Here is a 21,476-nt window from a genome sequence, read left to right on the forward strand (position 1 = left end):
CAAATAGTAACAATTGTATTCGCTACGATAAGTTTCAACGGTGGTGTTTGTATTCACTACGGTAACTAACAAATAATGTCGATTACAAACGCAACCATAAAGCAATAGCCTCGATTACAATCGCTATCATATGTGATCTCAGTTGAGGTATGATTAGGCTTTTACAACGATTATAATCGCTACAGTATTCATCACGCTTGGATCTAGTTTTTCGTATCGAATATAAGGATCAACCCCAACGAATGCAAAAAGCGCTACCAAAGGCTAAGGCAACGGGGGATCTTGTATCGAATAGTCTTTTGTTGGGGAAAGTTTTTGTGGCATAAACAATCGATACTAAACGTTATTATAATCGCCACGGAAAGGTGTTTTTCTTGTAGTATGTGAGCAATGCACAATTTTTGTTATCGTTACATCTCATCAATGTCAGTAATGCCATTAATGCACAACTTTTTAAAAATAGTAAACTATTTAAATATGACAGTCATACATCACATAATAGTACAACTATATTAGAGCTATTTAAAAACAACATAATGACTACACATTAATTGATAATAAATAACAACTTAAACAACATGATTACAACTTCAAGTTCAAAAGCGGTTACTAAACAAAAACCTAATCATTCTAGAATCTAACACTACTACATTTTGAAGACAATAAATTAATTGGATGGGAATAATATCTTCACTAAAATTTTCATTCGTTCTTGATCCTCTTCTGATAAGTATGGCTTTGCTTCAAGTATCTTGAACAATTCCAAGTTGATTTTTCTTTGCTTTCGTGCTTCTCTCTCCCTTTCTAGCTAAGCATTTTCAGCTTCTTTCTCTCTCTGGAACCTCAACTTCATCATCTCCATCTCAGTTTCAGATTGTCTTGTTATGTTCATGTTTTGAATAGTAAGCAACCATTGCTGAGAATTTTCCGTCGCCATGTTCATAACTTTGTTCTTACCTTTATTTTTGCTACAATCATCAATAGAGGGGAAGCCTGAACACCCAACATCACCACTGGTCGGTGTATCTGGGTTTGTTGAAGACGAGTAATTACCAGCTTCATTAATCCGAGATCTCTTTGAAACACTGGACTGGGTTGCTGTCTTCTGCTTACATGTCTCGACTGGATCTTCATTTTCCGCCCATAATTGTTCATTTTTCAGAATATCCCAAGCATGCATATCTTGGAAAACTCTACTGGTATTTTTCCTAGTTTTGTCGTCCCTATAAATTCTACGCGCAACCTTAATAACATCGTCGTCAGAATGACCACTTCCACTCCTTGATGCAGCATGTGCATACTGTAACACCCTAGAAATTCCTTTCCTTTAAAATACCTGCTTTGCTCTGTTCTAAAACTTTAATTAGGAATATCTAAGATATTACCGCCACCGTGATAACGGCTAAGGCAACTATCAAAGACACACAGCGGAAGACTAATTTCAAACCCTTTCAAAACAAGTCAACTTAACAAGTAAATCAACGAAAATAAAGTCAAACCAAAGTCAAACGAAGTAAAACAAAATCAACCTACAACTTGGAACCATTGTAGGCCCTTATTAAAACCAAACCAAACTCAAAACCTTTTCGTTAGTCACGCATAATAATATTATCATATATAATTAAAGCGATAAACACATCATAAACTTATGGAAACTAGCATGATACGCTCTTCACTCATGCCCATTCATAAATATGCTTCAACACCTGAAAAACTTATCTCTACCTATTTCCACTACTCTCCATTATAAATGGGTCATTATAGGGCCAAGATAAAGACAAGGCCAACAAACACACAAAACACACAATCAGCAAAGCTGAGTACATAAGCGTAATTAACACACTAACATACAATTTCCTATCAACACACTACTTACCTTGTTGCACCTGTTTTTCAAGCATACCACATTCAATAAAAATTCTCACTAGACACTAAATAATTTATTTAGCATTGATTACGCATCGAACGGGTTTCCCCCTAGCCTCCCCCAATAAATTGAGGTTACTGACACGGGAGCTAACCGTGCCAGCATCAAAAACCACACATAGGTGGCGGAATTCCAACGCATAATAATAATAAAAAGGAATATACAGCGTCCTGTACTCCATTAGAAGTTATGGTTAAATATAAAACCCCATAACTCCCCCCATATGTTCATACTCAAGGTATATACGTTCCAAGAGTTTTGGTGCGTAATCTCTTTCACTTTACGTTATTTACCGATTATTAAACTTGGTGATGACTCTCAAACCATAATAATTCAATCAACAATAATTATTCAAACAATCAAATATATCAATTTAATTCTTGAATAATTAGTGACCACATAATATTTAATGTTGAACCCTTTTTAATTCGACCTCGGTGCCAATGACACCTTAAACGCATAATGCGCCACAAATCCTATCCCTCGGTGTTAAAAACACCTTAAGTGCACTAAGGCACCAACATACAATTTATTCCTCGTGTACATAGACACTTATATAGCTGCTTTCCTCATGCTTAAAGCATCAATAAAAATTATATGAACCATAATAAAATTCCTTTTCAATATTCCAAACCAAATTAAACATTTAGTTTAATTAAACATGCCCTCTATCATGCCATAAATAAATATGTGGTTCATAAATAATATTCCAAGCTATTATTTTCCATTCAATAATCCATCACAAATAAATCATGCTTCATAATCCAATCACCAATAACATCCAAATCATAATTTCCAATCCAAACCTAGCATGATACTACTTGTAATCAATCAAACACATTTAGCATTCTATTACATCAACATAATTATGTTAAATACGCGAACGTACCTCAAATAAGCCCTTAAAATAGCCGATTACACTACAACAATTCCCGAATCAAGTCTCCTACATAAATGGACAATAATACTATATTAATTCTCCTTGTATACACAATTTCCAGCAACTTAAATTTATTTTAGACTACTTAAAAAAATCTGAAAATTATTTAAAAACCCCTAATTAAACTCCTTTTTAATGGGTAATTACTAGGGGTGAGCATAACAGGGTACCCTGTAAAAATTCCAGGAACCGGAACCGGAACCTGTTGCAACAGGTTCCTCAAAATGGGAACCGGAACCGGAACCTGTTGAACAGGTTCCTAGAAATTGGGAACCGGAACCGGAACCTACAGGTTCCGGTTCCGATTCAGGGTACCATTATTATAAGATACTCACTAACTTTTTGTAGATTTTTTAATAAAAAACTGGTTAGTCGCTAATTTATAATGTTTACAACTTGCAAATAAGACAAACTAATAATAGTTGTCTTACAAATTTAATGTATATATTTTTATAATTGCAATTTTGATATATATTATTTAAAAATTGAGTACAAATTAGTGTATAATAAAAAATTAAGTGATATTTTTATCAGGTACAGGGTACCCTACAGGTTCCGGTTCCAACAAATTGAGAACCTGATCCGGAACCTGTTACAACAGGTTCTCCAATTTTCTACCCGGAACCGGAACCTCTTGTACAGGTTCCGGTTCCGGAACCTGCGGTTCCTAACAGGTTCCGGTTCCGATTCAGGGTACCCTAATTTTTTGCTCACCCCTAGTAATTACACCCTTTCATTAAAATCACAATTATACTAGTTTAAATAAAATTCCAGCATTTTAAACTAATCAAAAACCCTTTAAAAACTCAAGGATAAAATTTAAAGCATAAAAAAAAATTCGTTAAAAATCAAAAACTGCCCGAAAATCATATTTTGAGGCTGAATTTGGCCACGAAAGGGTGGTACTCACTACCAAAGATAGTGAGTTTTTCTTAAAACATTGTTTCCACATGGAAAACACTATTTTTTTTTTATCAAAATCGGATGAGTTCAGAACCTAATCGGGATTAAAATGGGATTAATATTAACGAATGGAAATCTAAGAATTAAAACACGAATTTACGTGTTCAAAATATTCTAGGATTAAGTTAAACTAATCAGTAGTTATAATCACCAAAATTTCAAACATCATTACTATAAAAGCCCTAAATCAATTGTTCGTAAAAACCCTAAAATCGTGATTTTCAATAATTAAAAACGCTAGGTTATAAAATTTACAAAATCTGAAAATTATGACATTTATAAAATATGAAATTATAAAGTTTAATCATCAAAATACAACTTGATACTAATTAAATTAATTTCAAACAATAAAATCAAAACCCATAAATCAATAATTATAATTACACAAATTAATAAAACAAAGGAGAAAATAAGACTAACCTTTTTGTGTGGGAATTTTTTTTTTGGGGATTCATGGTGTATTTATAGAGTAGAGAGTGTAGGGTTAAATTTGGGCTTATAAAGATGTGGGCTTAAGTTATGGGTTTTGGAATAGGTTATTCCAATAAGAGTATGTTGGAATAATTTACATTGCCCAATAATTAATAAACGTTTGGCCCAAAATATATTTTACTTTTATAAAACCTTATATTTAAAATACTTTAACCCTTTAAAATTTTTAATTAATATACTTGAGCCCTTAACAATACATTTTATTAATACTTAAATACTTTATAAAAATACATAAAAATACGGGGTATTACACATACGCACTAGAAAATTTTGAACAATTAGCACTTAGCCTTTTCCACCGACATCTAAGTGGCTCCAAAGCCCTTACTCTTAGCAAATCATCCTTCTTAATCTCTTCAGTACCTTGTTCAAATTGCCTCTCTCTATATAATCTAACATAAATTAAACATTGCCTCAACTTTTGCCCAGAATTCATTCCCTTTTTGGTTGGTATTAGTTTTTTTATCTTTACTTACCTCAAGCCAAGCTCTCACAAGGACCTCATCTTCAGCATGCGATCAAAATTCCTTCAATCTGTATTGCCTCTACCTCCGCCTCCTACATCCCCACCTTCATTTTCTTCAGCTTCGTCAGCATTATCGTCATCAGAGGTAGCAGTTGATCTATATGACCAAATAAAATTTGAATTTGCCCCTTCACCTTCTGACATGTTAAAGTGTTGTGACATAGGGAAGGATGTTTCATTTTCAGCAAATTGACGATTTTGAAAAGGTGAGTGTCCTTCAGATGGAAGAACATTTTGAGAATAGGAGAAGTTAAGAACTTGTTGTGGTCGTAAAGGGAATTGTGAGATAGATTTTGGATTTGTGAAATTGATGTTATTCATTCCATAATTTGGAAACTGTGGAAAAATTTGTGAGTTTGGTTCCACTTGAGAGTTGAGATCTATTTGATAATCAGAAAATGAAGGTTGAGTATTTGAATTTTTTTTCGATTTTGAAGGATTTTTTTTTCCGATTGGATTTATCCATATTCAATAGTTTTTTGGATTTTGTAGATAAAAAATAAATTACTTTAAAAGGAATGAATTGAGCTAAATGAAGAAATTGAGCTAAATGAAGGAATTGAGCTTAATGAGAAGTTGTTCAAAAATACCTCAATATTGGTCTCTTTTTATAGAGAAAAAAAAAAAATAAAGACGTTGGTAATATTTTTTTTTTATTTGTATTTTTCAAATTATTACTGTTGCAAAAATTTGCAACGATAATAATTCTAGCCGTTGAATGCATGCGTGATCATCCAACAATATTACCGTTGGTGTCATTTGTTGCTAGTACATGCAAGTTTTCCTTTTTCTTCTTCCAATAATACACTGCCACTTGTCATTTACATCTTCATGACCAAATTTTCAGCTTGGTCATCTTCAAGTCCTGGTATTACTCTCTTTCATCCAATTTTTTCTTTGTTTCATTTTTTTAATATAAAAAATCCTCTCTCTCTCCTCATGACCAATGACCTGGTCATCCAATGGCCTCACTCTAAAAGTATCAACATTCATGAGGCTCGCCATAATTTCTCTTTCTTCACCTCATTTATCTACATCACTTTCCACTAACTTTATCACATACCTTTCCCATTCTACAATTCCATGTCTACATTCATAACTTTCCCCATTTACTTTCTCTCTTATATTTTTCCATACTCCATCACCTTTTCTCCCTCCTATTTTCCATACCTTATCAATTGAAAAAGGTGCATGGTTAGTGGGTTTTGACATTCAATTGTGCAAATTGGGCCAACCTGAATTTTTGGAAGGCTTCTAATCAAATTAACCTCCCAAAAAATATTAAAATTTTTTAACTACAACCCCCTGTAGGTAAAGCTCCCTACTCCCCCCATGTACTACGTCGTTTTACTTTATTTTTGATTTTCTTTTTTTTTTATTTATTAAGTTCTTTTCTTATCCTTCAAGCCATGTATATATATGATTTATACTCTAATTTTCTGTTGTTTTTTTTGTTCATTTTTTTTTTTGCATTTTCTCTCTCTTGTTCAACATTGTTTCTCTCTCATTCAAGGATGAATCCATTTATTAGAGTTATTGATCGTGATTGATTGTGAAGTTCTACATTCTTCAATTGCCGATTTTGAACATGATAGTGAAGTAATTTTCCTTATGTTGTTTGATTGCTTGATTCGTTTGTCGATCAATGTGAGTTGTTTTGATCAATTTTGTCTCTATTTTAGTTCGATTTGTGTTTGCTGTTATAATTCAAGTTAATTTAAGTTCAATTCTGATTAATTTTGTCTCTGATTTCGATCTATGTGTAACACCCTAGAAATTCCTTACTTTAAAAATACCTGTTTAAAACTTTAATTAGGAATATCTAAGATATTACCGCCACCGTGATAACGGCTAAGGCAACTATCAAAGACACACAGCGGAAGACTAATTGCAAACCCTTTCAAAACAAGTCAACTTAAAAAGTAAATCAACGAAAATAAAGTCAAACCAAAGTCAAACAAAGTAAAATAAAATCCACCTACAACTTGGAACCATTATAGGCCCTTATTAAAACCAAACCAAACTCAAAACCTTTTCGTTAGTCACGCATAATAATATTATCATATATAATTAAAGCGATGAACCATAAACTTATGGAAACTAGCATGATACGCTCTTCACTCATGCCCATTCATGAATATGCTTCAACACCTGAAAAACTTATCTCTACCTATTTCCACTACTCTCCATTATAAATGGGTCATCATAGGGCCAAGATAAAGACAAGGTCAACAAACACACAAAACACACAATCAGCAAAGCTGAGTACATAAGCGTAATTAACACACTAACATAAAATTTCCTATCAACACACTACTTACCTTGTTGCACCTGTTTTTCAAGAATACCACATTCAATAAAAATTCTCACTAGACACTAAATAATTTATTTAGCATTGATTACACATCGAACGGGTTTCCCCCTAGCCTCCCCCAAATAAATTAAGGTTACTGACACGGGAGCTAACCGTGCCATCATCAAAAACCACACATAGGTGGCGGAATTCCAGCGCATAATAATAATAATAAAAAGGAATATTAGGGGTGAGCAAACCGGGTACCCGGTCAAAATTTTAGGACCCGGACTTGGAATTGGTTGGAACCGGGTCCTAAAATTCGGAACCGGAATTGGAATTGGTTTAACCGGGTCCTAAAATTTAGGAATTGGAATTGGTACCACCGGGTACCGGTTCCGGTTCCGGTTCCGGGTACCCACTTATGTATGTAATTTTTAAAATATAATACAAAATTATAATTCTTATTTTAGTTAGTATCATTATTAGTGTTTAATACTTATATTTATATATGCATTAAGCTATTTGTATTCATGTTAGGTATTAATAATACTTTTTTATTTTACAAATTAGATACATTTAACATACATATTTTTATTATCTAAAATTTATTTAGTTTAGGATATATTGGGTAACCGGGTACTCAACCGGTTCCGGTTCCAAAAAGTTGAGAATTGGAATTGGAATTGGTTATAACCGGGTCCTTAATTTATTACCCGGAATTGGAACCACCGGGTCCAATCTCGGTTCTGGACCCGCCGGTTCCTAACCAGTTCCGGTTCCAATTCCGGGTACCCGGAATTTTTGCTCACCCCTAAGGAATATACAACGTCCTGTACTCCATTAGAAGTTATGGTTAAATATAAAACCCCATAACTCCCCCCATATGTTCATAATCAAGGTATATACGTTCCAAGAGTTTTGGTGCGTAATCTCTTTCACTTTACGTTATTTACCGATTATTAAACTTGGTGATGACTCTCAAACCATAATCATTCAATCAACAATAATTATTCAAACAATCAAATATATCAATTTAATTCTTGAATAATTAGTGATCACATAATATTTAATGTTGAACCCTTTTTAATTCTACCTCAGTGCCAATGACACCTTAAACGCATAATGCGCCACAAATCCTATCCCTCGGTGTTAAAAACACCTTAAGTGCACTAAGGCACCAACATACAATTTATTCCTCGTGTACATAGACACTTATATAGCTCCTTTCCTCATGCTTAAAGCACCAATAAAAATTATATGGACCATAATAAAATTCCTTTTCAATATTCCAAACCAAATTAAACATTTAGTTTAATTAAACATGCTCTCTATCATGCCATAAATAAATATGTGGTTCATAAATAATATTCCAAACTATTATTTTCCATCCAATATTCCATCACAAATAAATCATGCTTCATAATCCAATCACCAATAACATCCAAATCATAATTTCCAATCCAAACCTAGCATGATACTACTTGTAATCAATCAAACACATTTAGCATGCTATTACATCAACATAATTATGCTAAGTACGCGAACGTACCTTGAATACGATCTTAATATCGCCACAATTAATAGAAATCACTCACTTCAAAGTCTCCTACAATTTAAAATCATAAAAGAATATTAAAACCCACTCTACACAAATTTCCAGCAATATATACTAATTTAAAACCCCTCATAATTTATTTAAAATAAGCTGAAATTATATTTAAAACCTCATAATTAAATCTCAATTCATGGGTAATTAAAATTCCTTAAAGAAACTTGATTTCTAATGCTTTACCAAAAATTCCAGCACTTTATTTTAATTAAATCTTGCTGTAAATTGGTCTTAAAACACTTTAATCAAAGGTTTACACCATTATATATCATAATCCTTCAATAATTTATAAATCAAGAACCTAGGGTTTCAAAAATTGGGGCTTTTTAATTAAAAACATAATCTAAAAATTAATTAATATAATACTTCTAATCAAACATCAAAAATCAAATCACAAAACCCATAATTAATATTTAGATCTAGGATTAAATTGATTTTTAAAACAAAAATTAATTTTTTTTTATTCGAAAAAGAGGGAGGAAGAAAGTGGCAGCCACCACCAGCCGGCTGCCGGCGCCGGTGGCCGCCTGCTGCCGGCGGCTGGTGCTGCTGGCGGCGGCAGCCACCTGCTGCCGGTGGCTAGCAGCGGTGGTGGTGGGGGGTGGCCGAAAAAAAAAGATGGGGAAGGGGAAAAGGAAAAGAAAAAAAAGAATAAGGAAAAGGAGAGAGAAGTTTACCTTGGGTTTTTCTCCACTCTGGGCAAAGTTTGATTTTCCTCATATGTGGGATATTTATACCCCTTCTCCAAAACCCTTTCTCCCTAGACTTTCCCTTTTTAATTTCCTGATCCCACCTTAAATAAAACTTTACTAAAAAAAACTTTCCTAAATTAAACCCCAACTTAATTAAAATAATTAATTAAATAAACTTTCCTTTTATAAAATATTTCCAGTTTATTAAAATAAATAAATAAAATACTTTAAAATAAAACATTTAAATTCAATTAAATACTTCTCAAAATACTTATTTTAAATAAAATACGTATAAAAATACGAGGTATTACACTATGTGAGTTAGTTAGCTGTGTGTTGTTTATTGATTGCTGATTTTGATTGCTATTTTATGTTAATTTGTATTACAATTTCTGTATTTATCCGATTTCTTATATTGATTGTTATTGTACGAATCTATAATTATTTTGTAGTTTTTATTTCTTAATTGTTACTAAGTAGTGTTTTATGTGGTTGATTATATTTTATTGCTATGAACAACAATTATTCTGTTAATATGTTCTATAAATTTTGTAGATACGTTTTTGTGTTTTTATAGAGTTTTTATCATTTTGATCAATTTGATAATGTTAAATGATCATGTTCATTTATACTAATGTACATGTTGTGGTATTATTATTTACATGAAATATTTTGATAATCAGTAATTTATTTTTATTGTAATTATTATAATTTGCTGTTTTTCATTTTGATAAATTTGATAAATGCTAAATGATCATTAAGATTTTTGTTGTTTATTGTTTTGTATTTGTACATATATGTTACTAATTATGTTCATTTTTGTGCAGTGGGTAATAATGATGAAATTCTTTGTAAAGAATTGAAGTAACTAAATCTGTGTTACTTGGTAAGGAAGAAGTTTATGAAAGGTACAATGATCTTTTGAATAATATTAATCAACATCCTCCAACGGCTCCAAAAAAGGCCAAGTTTCTTCAAGTGATTCAAGAAATGTTTGTGCCAAGTTCCTTCAAGTGATTCAAGAAATAATCAAGTTCCTTTAAGTGTGTTTTCAAGTTCCGGCCTCCAAGTGTTCCAAGAGATGTTCAATTCAAATTGTTTAATTAATGTGGTAGTTAACATATTTCTTCTAAGTATGATAGGTTGTTAGTTTTTTTTGATACTAAGGTAACAAATAGGTTGGCAAACAATAATAATTAAGAATTTGTCTTTTTCTAATAACTGATATGTAATCGAACATATTTAATTTTAGCAATGAGCTTTTGTCTTTTGGTTATTAATATTTTATTGCATTTTGTTACAGTTGTTATCAATATTTTTAGTAATTTGTGCTTCCATAAATCTTCTTTGCTCTTCTTCTATTGCCTCTAGCTTCTGTATTTTCCGGAAATAACATCAATTGAGCAATGTACTGTATTCTCAGCTTCCTAATTTGGTTTATCTGTAATCCAAACAAATTACAATGTCAATATAATTATAGGTATGGTTTAGAATTTCCATCTCTAAATTTTAGCTTATGTTTCGATCACCTACCCTATATGAAACATCACTACAATATAAATTGTGTTTGTATATCAATATATATATGCATAAACGTTATATTGATATTACATATTTAATAAATGTTCAACTGGCAAAACAAAAATGTACATTATGTTTTATATAAATGATCATTGTGTCCAAAATAAATGAGCATATAAAAACTTTTAGAATATTCACAAATCTATATAAAAACAAACATTATCTTTATATTATGTTACATAAACTTAAAGAATCTATATCAAAGTGTTATTCAAATAAATATTTAATTTTTGTATACTTAAAGGAACAACAATAAACACACACACACACACACACACACACACACACACACACACATATCAAAAGAATTTTAAGAATAACGTCATGTCAAAATGAACATACAGTCTATTATAAATGAGATTTATACCTTGCAATTGCATACATATATTTTTCAACAGGACCGACCACTTGATATTATTATATACTTTAAAAGTTTAGGATCAACTAAATGAGATTTAGCTTGGCACACTTTTTGTATTTTATCCACTATTGATTGAATAAGAATATCATCGTCATCTCTATTCATACACGTCGTCGTCTCTATTCATACATAATTATTTTTTTAAAAAATAAAATCAATTAACAATTACAAACTCCATAATGTAAGTGACTGATCAAATAAACACTTTCAAATCATGTAGATTACACACTTACATGTCTCCGGAATTGTCTTCCTTACTCTCGATCTGGAAGATCATATATGCATACTGAAATGAACCATTACAAATATGTATTTAAAAATGAACATTACTTTATATATAAATGAACATTTTGAATTTCATTTATGATCAAATTATTTCAGAGGAATGAAACTTTATGATTTAGGCCGCATATAAACATAACTGCATACTAAAATGAATATTTTTGAATTTCGTAAATGAACATTATCTTTCAATTATGTTACATGAACGTAAAGAACCTATATCGAAGTGTTAGTGAAATGAACATTTTTGTACACTTAAATGAACAATCATAAACATATATATATGTACCAAAAGAATTTCAAAAAAAACATCTTGTCAAAATGAACATATAATCTATTATAAATGATTATTATACCTTGCAATTGCAGACATGTCTTTTTCAACAGGGACACTTGTTATTATATCTTTTAAGAGTTGAGGATCGATTGTATTTTATTCACATTTTAAAAAAAAAAAAATCAATTAAGAATTATATAACTCCATGATGTAAGTGACAATATGTGATTTATTTTTGAACATTTTTTAAAATAGAATTCATATTTTAAAATAGAATCATCAAAGGTTTATGATGAATGAACAATATGTGATTTATTTTTGAACATTTTTTGACATGTGAATGAACAAACACTAATATATGTGTGAATATACACATATCCAAATGAATATCTATGTATCAAATTTGAATAAGCATCTATCAATATTAGAGCTAAAATGTATGTAATATAATATTCAAATGACGCTCATAAGCATATAATTTAATATGAAGTTAAACATGTATTATTATAGGCTATGTGGATATTTTCAATATGAGAATGAACATGTACATATATACATTCAAATAAACATATGTTTAAATACTAGTAAACATTTATGTAAAGATCATAAACAAAATTAGGGTAATCTTCTCTCAAGAATGAACCCTAATAGATGTAACATAAGAATGTAAATGATCATATACTAATATCATAATGAACATCTATCAAAATGAAAATGAACATTTGTTCAACAACTGTCTTCTCCGATGGAACCTTTGAAGTGTTCTTCTCTGTTTCATTTCTACAAAAATACCACCAAATATAGTAGATTTTAGTCTATTTTGCACAAAAATAAGTGTAATTATAGTAGATTTTGTTTTAGAATATCAAATCGCAAATTAAAATATAAAATCTAGGGTTTACACGCAAAATTCTACTACAATGAACAAATATTCTTACTCTTCTTTTTCGGAATCTGGTTGCGATTGAAGAACTTCATCTCGAATGTCAGACATTTTTAGGATTTTTGATGCAATTTGCAGTAATTTTGAAGCAATTTGTAGTGAGTTTCTTGCGAGTTTTTGGTTTTGATGAGAGAGAATTTGTCGAAAATGGTTTTGGAATGATTTTTTGATTTTTTTTTTTTTTTTTTTTTTTTGTTTTTGCAATTACTGTGGTTAATGGGGTGTGAGTAAGGGTTTTATTGTAATTTCAGGGAGGGGGTAGGTAGTTATGGCTACAAGAGGTTGTAGCCATGTTGTAGCCATAAGGAATGACAAAAAATATTTAGTAAATGAGAAAGTAGTAACATTGGTCAAAAAAGGTCCCATCTTCATTTTTTATCAACAGAGATCCTGATTTCCAATGAATGTGGATGCTCTAATAAGATCAGAGGATATATTTTTTTTTTAAAAAATAACAGAATAGTCCCTTTATTGCAGCCTTGCAGGTGTTGGTATGCAACATTAAAATCATGTACACTTGTAACAAAAGCTTAAACTAAATAATTGTTTTTGGCCATTGATGAGAGTCATGAGACTACAATTTAAACTTCTAAATGATCCATCATACATGCTTAGCATGTACTAAGCAACCTTGATTTTCTATGTGGAACTCCCTGTATGTTGAAATTGTGTATCATGCTTATTTCATTCCCTATGTATTGAACAATATATGATCGATTCTCATGAAATAAATCATACATGGAAGCGGACATAAATCACACTAGATGGGAGCAGTCAGCCAGATATTCAGTAGGCAGCAGAAGGCTTGTATACATAAGATGGGAGCCAAGAATTCAGCTCCTATGTTAATTTTGAATCAGATAACGAACACTCCTCTGTGTTTCAGTTTATGAATCCTCACCACTCAGATCACCCCAGCGGACATTGTGCTTAGCAGCAAGGTAATGAGATCCAACAGGTCCCCTGCTTCCATAAGGGTATAGCTCTGGTGCTACCTTTTTCTCCTCTAGTGCCTGTAACAACGGCGTGAACAATGACCAAGCAGCATCTAGCTCATCACTTCTAATGAACAGCCTACGTTCTCCTTCTATTGCATCCAGAAGTAATCTCTCGTATGCATCAGGTATTTCTCCTCGATACCTTCACAAGTTAGTAGGCACTGTCAGGAAGTTGGGGAAAAGCGGGTAAAAGACCTTATCTACTTTTTTCTTTCATGTCAATAACAAGATATCCTTGTTACTATCAACCTAAACTTGCATATGTTTTCAAGCAAACAGCACCTTTCAGGAGGAAAAACAAAATCATATGCAAGCAATTGCCTTGGGAATAAATGTATCCAAGTCAAAAGGCCGGAGAGATATCTTCCAATGAAATTTCTGATTATATTAACACATGGTTGCAAAATTATATACGAGTAGTGACTAAGAAAGCTGAATTTTATAATAATACTTCTGCTCAGGCATAGTAACTAGGTACGGAGTACTTTTCAAAAAGATATATGCTTACCTAGCACTGTAACACAAATTAAGGTCACTGCGGTCTAATCTCATACCAAGGCCAGGAACCTTATTGTTGATTTTCAAGAAAATCGCTTCATCAGGTTGTACCCGGAGCACAAGTTCATTGGTTGCTTTATCCAAATCAGTACCAAAATTTTTCTTGTACAAGTTTCCAGGGACATGTCTAAACTGCACTCGTATTTCAGCTCTGCATTTCATATGGCATTAACTTTATTGCCAAATGTGACCTCTTCTCAAAAACAAAAAACATAGGAGCAATAAAGATGTGTGCAAACCTCCTTGTATGAAGAGCTTTCCCAGCTTTCATCAGGAAAGGAACTCCATCCCATCGAGCATTGTCAATGAACAATGCTGCAGCTGCGAAAGTTGGAGTGAGACTGTTCTTTGACACCGTTGGATCATCTGTATATCCAGAGTAAGATTTGTTCCCTTTGGTGTGACCCTTGTATTGACCCACAACCACATCTTGAAGCTGAAGTGGTCGCATTGACCTAAGTACTTTCACCTAGATGCATGAGAGAGAACGATAAAACTTCTTGTCCAAAAGGGAAGCAAAAGAATTATTTACAGAAATATAAGAATACCTTCTCATTTCTGATGTCCTCGGCTTCTAAGCTAACAGGTGTCTCCATTGCAAACAAGGCTAGTATTTGAAGAAGATGGTTTTGCATTATATCTCGGATTATTCCATAGTTATCAAAGTATCTAAGAGCAAAATCAGTTGAAAAAGTTAATTCATATGCGTAGTGATATATTAAGCAAATTTGAGCCTTTATAACTTACCCCCCTCGTCCCTCTGTACCAAAATCTTCAGAGAATATGAACTGGACATTCCGGATGTAGTTCCTTGACCATAGAGGCTCAAAAACAAGATTTGAAAAGCGTAGAACAGATAGATTCTCAACCAGCTCCTTCCCCAAATAGTGATCAATCCTGAACAGACATTCAAGTTTAATATGGTAAAAAACCCCTATATCTAATAATACAATAAAATATTTAACACAATAAAAATATATCAACTGTAATCACACCTGAATATCTGGTCCTCAGTCAAGTACTGCTTCAAGCTTCTAGTAAGCTCACGAGATGAATCTGAGTCACATCCAAATGGCTTTTCCACTATAACCCTTGTCCATCCACTTGCGGAAGAAGCTCGATGGCTTAAACATCGGACTACATCCACAAAAATGTTTGGTGGTATTGAAAGGTAATATAGCCTATTTGGCAATCTACCAGCCTACAGAGATAGAAGTCAAAGTTCCAATTTTCAAAATCCCAATAATTGAACATTATCAAACCAGGAAATGATACTTCTCGGCTTTATACAGCATATTATTGATCAAGACCGCTACATGTAAGAAAACTCAAACTATAAGTAACATTGCTAACCCGGCCACCCAACCCAGCAGGTCAGGGGTGGGCCGGCCATAGGTTCGAATCCTGCTGAGAGGTGTACCATGGGCAAAGACCTTCTTTTACACGTCCTCGAGGGCAGCATTCACGGCAATCATCACTACTTTCTTTCGAGGACCCGGGCTGTGATTGAGAAAATATCCCCCGGTCTCCCCGATCGGTTTCAGTTCGGTGGTTGGTTTTTGGCCACTTTGAGGTTCCCTATTAAATGAGGCATGGAAGGGAGCCACTACGAAGAAGTTCCGGGAGTTACGAAAGAAGCTTCGAGCTCATATTGGTCATGGTTTGAGAACGGGAATTGAACCACAATCTGACCTGAAAACTTCTTCTAAGCCCGGCCTTAAGAAAGAATCAAAGGTGAAATATCCTCTAACAAGTAAGTAATTTCATACCTCTCCTTTCTGGCTAGCTTTGGCTGGAGATCAATCAGATTTGCCCTTTCTTCCTGATTTCCCTCCTTCCCTCCCTGACTCTGGGCTGGATCGATATCTTGGTCGATGGCCTGAGGAGAAGTTTGGTTTCAAACCCCGGTTCGAACAGGAGGAGTACGCCATGCTAATGTGCCTTGGATGATCCACATCTCAAGGTCAGGCGCTGATGGGCACATTGAACTATCCGTGTGGTTGAGAGCCCTCACAGCCCAGGCACAACGACGCAATTATCAGGGGCGCACCCGAGATCTTGGAATTGCTCATTCAATGAGCATTCTCAATATTATGCCTTGAAGAGGACTCGAACCTCCGCTTTCGTGTTTTGAGCTAGGTTTTACGGCTTCAGTCCGGTAACCGAGAGCGAATTTTTCAATTCCTCTGGTTACAGCGAGTTTTTACCAGTAAGTAACAATAGTACTTTGTCTGAATAATATGTGGCTGTGTTCAGTTAATGGCTAGCAAAAAATGTGGCTATTCACCTTATATACATTGGAACATGGGACATGCCTTCCATGTTCAAGCTTTTGGATACAAGATATTTCAAATGAACACCAATGCAGTAGCTATTCTCTGATATATTCAGTGTTGTTTGATTGACATTTAAAAACATGGGAAGTGGAATAATGTGGATTTGTTCGATCGGCAAAAAGATAAGATGTTCTAGTGTTCTATTACCCACAAAATAAATAAGTTGCTTACCAATGTCCCTCTAGGTAGGTAGAACTTCCTATGCTCAACCAAATAACATCTTGCACTTAATTGGAAGTAAGACTACATGGCAGAAACAACTCCTAGGAAATACTACTTCCTTTTTTTTTTTACTTAGCTTGTTCGAGTACTAATTCAGTGTTAGGAAGAGGAGTGAATAAACAAAGTTGAATACATGTAATAAGGAAACACTAATGAGAGCTATCTTGCTCAGGTTTAAATTTGTATGCAAATGGAGAGGTTCGATGTCTTGAGTACCCTTGGGTAGTTTTGGAGATTCTCTAACCTAGATATATCTTACATTTTAGATGACATAATGAAAGGTTTAGTTAGTAGGTTGGTTGACTTAAGCAACAGGAGTACAGGACAGAAAATGATGAAGATTATTTAGTTAGTCTTGCATATGCCAAGTAGAGTAATGAAAGAAATGGAGTAAAGAGAAAACTAAAGATTTCTCAATGTATGCTAGCATAAATCCACTACGAGTTGCACCAATTTCTTTTGATCAGGTGTGTTAAGTCATGAACTTACACCACCTTTGAAGTTCTATTCCAATCATATGTACAGCACGTATAAGCTACCTTCCAAATTTTGTATCACACCATGCACTCATTAAGTCCTAACAGATAGGATGACGAATAAGGATCAAGTTACCAGATCTCATACAATTTTTTGTTGCAGAGAGCTTGAGATATAGAAGGATTATAAGGTATAAAGCTGTTTGTTTCCTGGAGATTATTTATATTCTTATCTCCTAGTATAAATGCCTGGGCTCGTTTCTTTATGCCTCAATATTCAGCAGAGTAGCAAAACTCTTTACACCCCTATCAGTCTATCACTTAACATTTTTCAGTCCCGGTGTCAAGATCTTTTTGCTTACCTATTTCCTTACATTCTTCAGTCCCATTGACAATTTTGAGGTGCCAAAGTAGGCAGCCTCCATTGGATCAAGGAGTAATTATCGTATTTAAAATCAAATACTTTACCTTCTCAATATGTCAAAAATAAGTTCACAGCCTAACCCTAGAAGGTAACAAATAATATACACATTTGAGTTCAGTTAGAGAAAATCACAAAATCAGCAGGTGTTTTACCTCTTTTTCCTTAAGCTTACAGTCCAATCCTGAAAAGTCGTCCTCAGAATTATACTGGCCTGAATGGTAAAAGCATCTTTGCAAAAAATGATCCATTTTTTAACCACAATTTTCCCTAAAAGAACTCATTTTGTTAATAAATGCAAAGTTGTTCATGAAAAACTAAGCAAACCAAAAGGTTAACGTTCGACATACCTCTGGTCTACTCTACAGGTTAAGGTTTTACTGATCATGTTCCGCAGGTCTTCATCGTTCATTTTAGTTCGTGAATAACCAAAGATTGTGAAGCTCTGCGTTAAGTTGTTGCATGTAACACTTATACATACAGTTCCGTTGCAGTTGCACATCACATTGATACAATAATGAAAGTAAATTTAATATAAAATTCATATCTTAAACAAAGACAAAATACCTCAGGAAGAAAGTTTTCATAATAGAGAGCGAAAAGGGCAGGAAAAATCTTCTTTTTGGCAAGATCTCCAGAGACACCAACTACAATTATGCTCAGTGTGGGCTCTTCTTTGACAGACTCCAATAGGGGAAGCGACTGAAATTCTACTGACGAGTCAATATTCTTTGCAACAATTGGGTTTGCAGCCACACCTTCACAAACCCCAAGAGATTGAACATTCATAATGAAAAAGTGTAAGAGATGTACTATATGATAATGCAGATGAAGAAATTTTATGATTACAAATTTTGCACAAAGCTATCTAGAAATCAATCACTAAGATCAAAATCAAATAGTTTATAATATAGGCCTTAATGCCTATATTCACAAAAGCAAGAGATCCAAACAATGCAAGTGAGTGAACGTGCCTAAAGTGAATCTCTTATCATTCTATAAAAGGGCAGACAAAACAAAACAAGACTCTATTGTCAGAATTCAAGCATTGCCATCTTTTAATTCCAAATTGAATAAGGGATGAAAGATAAGGCTGTTAGGTGGGATGCCATCATGAAACCAAAGATCATTAATAAACAAAATAGTTACTTGGGCAAGTAACTATGATTAAGAAGCAACATGGTGTAATTTTGTGAAAATTATTAAAGTTTCAAACACTTTACTCGAGGAATTGATAGGATGAAAGCAATACTTTAGTATAGAAACATAATGATTCTGTATAGCATGAGGAGAAGAGTATAGAGCAATACCAAAAAAAAAAAATGAAAAAGGGTGAATTTGGGAAAAGAACGGGATAGTATAGCAACAATTTTATAAGAACAGTACAGAAAACTACTTCATTGACGTAGTAGGCATTCAAATTTTGGATTATTTATACTTTGCTGAAATCAGTATTTTGAAGATATTGCCAAATTGGCAACTTCAACAAGCTCCTGTTAATTACTTAAATTCTTTGATGACAAGCGATTTAAACTGAAGCAAAAACTAATTTTTGTCCTCACTCCTCGCTTCGGAAACAGCAGTTCCCTTGACTTTTTGGAAATCTTTGTTATCTTCCAGTACGATACGAAAAGAAAAGGCTGCTAAATAGCCAGGCAGAATGCAGAAAAGAAGCAATGATAGAAGAAGGTTAAGTGTGTTGTTCCTTAAGTTTCATGTATTCCCGTCTCCAACTTGCAAAAAACCAGTATAATCACTTGTGGTCCAGAAAACTGGGTTGCTAATATGGTCCAGCAAAATTAATATTACCACGCAGTACTTAGCCTCAATTCTTGGCTACCATCACCATGACATACAGTCGAATGACTAACGAGAGTCCCAGTTATTTTGCATTACAACCCTGCTATATTCTCTTACAAATTCAAATTTAGAATTTTCAAACATTTTTTCACAAGATACAACAAGAGAATTTAAAACTTCCATGTAAAGAAGTTGCTTGAAAAGTAGTACTAGAGGAGAAAGCCTTAGACCAGCCTGGATATCTTAAGAGCGCTAATTAAGCTAAAACATCCCCCTTACTAGCTAATTGAAGCATGTAGTTGCTCAAAGCCTCGATTTCTATTATCTACCATATGCCTATATCTTAAACTTAATGGAAAGTAGGTTACATTCATAGTCGATTTCTATTATCTACCATATGCCTATATCTTAAACTTAATGGAAAGTAGGTTACATTCATAGTACTACCAAATGCATTTTCCCACATTATCAATATTTATTTAGGACCTGTTCTCTTCAGCTTAATTTCAGTTCATTTCAGCTCCAATCAGTTCAGTTCAGTTCATAATTTCCTTCTCTCATAAAATATTCATTTCAGTTCTGTTTTGTTCCAATCAGCATAGCTCATTTCAGTCAGTAAATCAGAACAGGCCCTTATTCCATAGTTCCAATTGAATAATGTAAATCTTAACCACCATTACGAAAAATAACTCAGTAGCAGTTCAAAATGTGGTCGTTGAGTACCATAGTTGTTAAAAATCATTGAGGCAGTAGCTTTTGATTATCCAAAACACAATAATGCCACAATGTATCTCCTTAAAAATCACAGTTAGACCCAAATTACAATTAACAATCTAAATTTCAGCACAATTTTAAGGCATCCCCAGACAAAATTTCTGATTCTTGTAACTAATAATTCTACTATATGAATGAAAGCAGCTATGACAGCACAGCTAAATTGGAATTCAATCGGAAAAATGAAAGTTGCAGAAAGCACTATATCTCCCAACCAATTTCTTTAACAATAATTATAGCAGCCTAAAACAAGATTAACTTATGTTACTCTGACTCTTTGTTTCACCTATATACCCGTGACGTATACTCTACACTTTGGACCAACACATACATCACACTATTTTGGACCAAAAGCAAGCAAAAATTTCATAACATATGAATGTGTCACACTTGGGCACGTAACCACGTCCGACACTTCTAGTCGAGTCTGAGTCTGATTAACATATGTATCAAAGTATTAAACTATTAAATATATAATTCAACTAAAAGAGCACCACATTAAAGGAAGAAAAATTACCATCTTGAAGAGAAACATCATTTAAAGGATGCCCATTTGAAAATTCAGAATGAAAACACTTTGTTTGGTAGAATCTTGAAAGAATGTGAGACACCCATTTGGAGGAATAGAGCTTTGAAGGCATAATAATGGAAGAAGATGGCAAGAAACAAGTTCCTCCATTTTTAAGGGTAATTGGAGAAACTTTAACAGCTGCTATGGAAGATGAACAAGCGCTCAAATGCTTAGCCATGCAATTAATTGGTAGCAAAATTTAGATGTTTTTTGTAAAAGATCAAATTTTTACATGAAAAATATCTTGGGTTTAGATTTGAAGGAGAAAAATTGAGATATTTTTTACACAATTTGGCTAAAATGATCAAGATCAGTAAGTAGAAAACTGTTCAAATGAGTAGGATGGTAGGGTCGTTTGTGATCTTTAATAT

At 33.2% G+C, this 21,476-nt stretch overlaps 1 pseudogene across 1 annotated transcript; it reads right to left on the minus strand.

The window, feature by feature from the left end:
• Positions 1 to 13,479: 13,479 nt before the first annotated feature.
• LOC145589412 (glucose-6-phosphate 1-dehydrogenase, chloroplastic-like) lies at positions 13,480 to 21,420 on the minus strand (annotated as a pseudogene). The gene is made up of 10 exons (XR_014101674.1): positions 21,052 to 21,420; positions 18,528 to 18,718; positions 18,311 to 18,405; positions 18,116 to 18,230; positions 15,501 to 15,706; positions 15,253 to 15,402; positions 15,054 to 15,174; positions 14,745 to 14,974; positions 14,456 to 14,656; positions 13,480 to 14,089 (listed from the first exon to the last, which is right to left on the minus strand). The product of XR_014101674.1 is annotated as a glucose-6-phosphate 1-dehydrogenase, chloroplastic-like (transcript).
• Positions 21,421 to 21,476: the final 56 nt, after the last annotated feature.

This window comes from Chenopodium album, chromosome 17, assembly GCF_948465745.1.
Source record: "Chenopodium album chromosome 17, dcCheAlbu1.1, whole genome shotgun sequence".
Taxonomy (NCBI): domain Eukaryota; kingdom Viridiplantae; phylum Streptophyta; class Magnoliopsida; order Caryophyllales; family Amaranthaceae; genus Chenopodium; species Chenopodium album.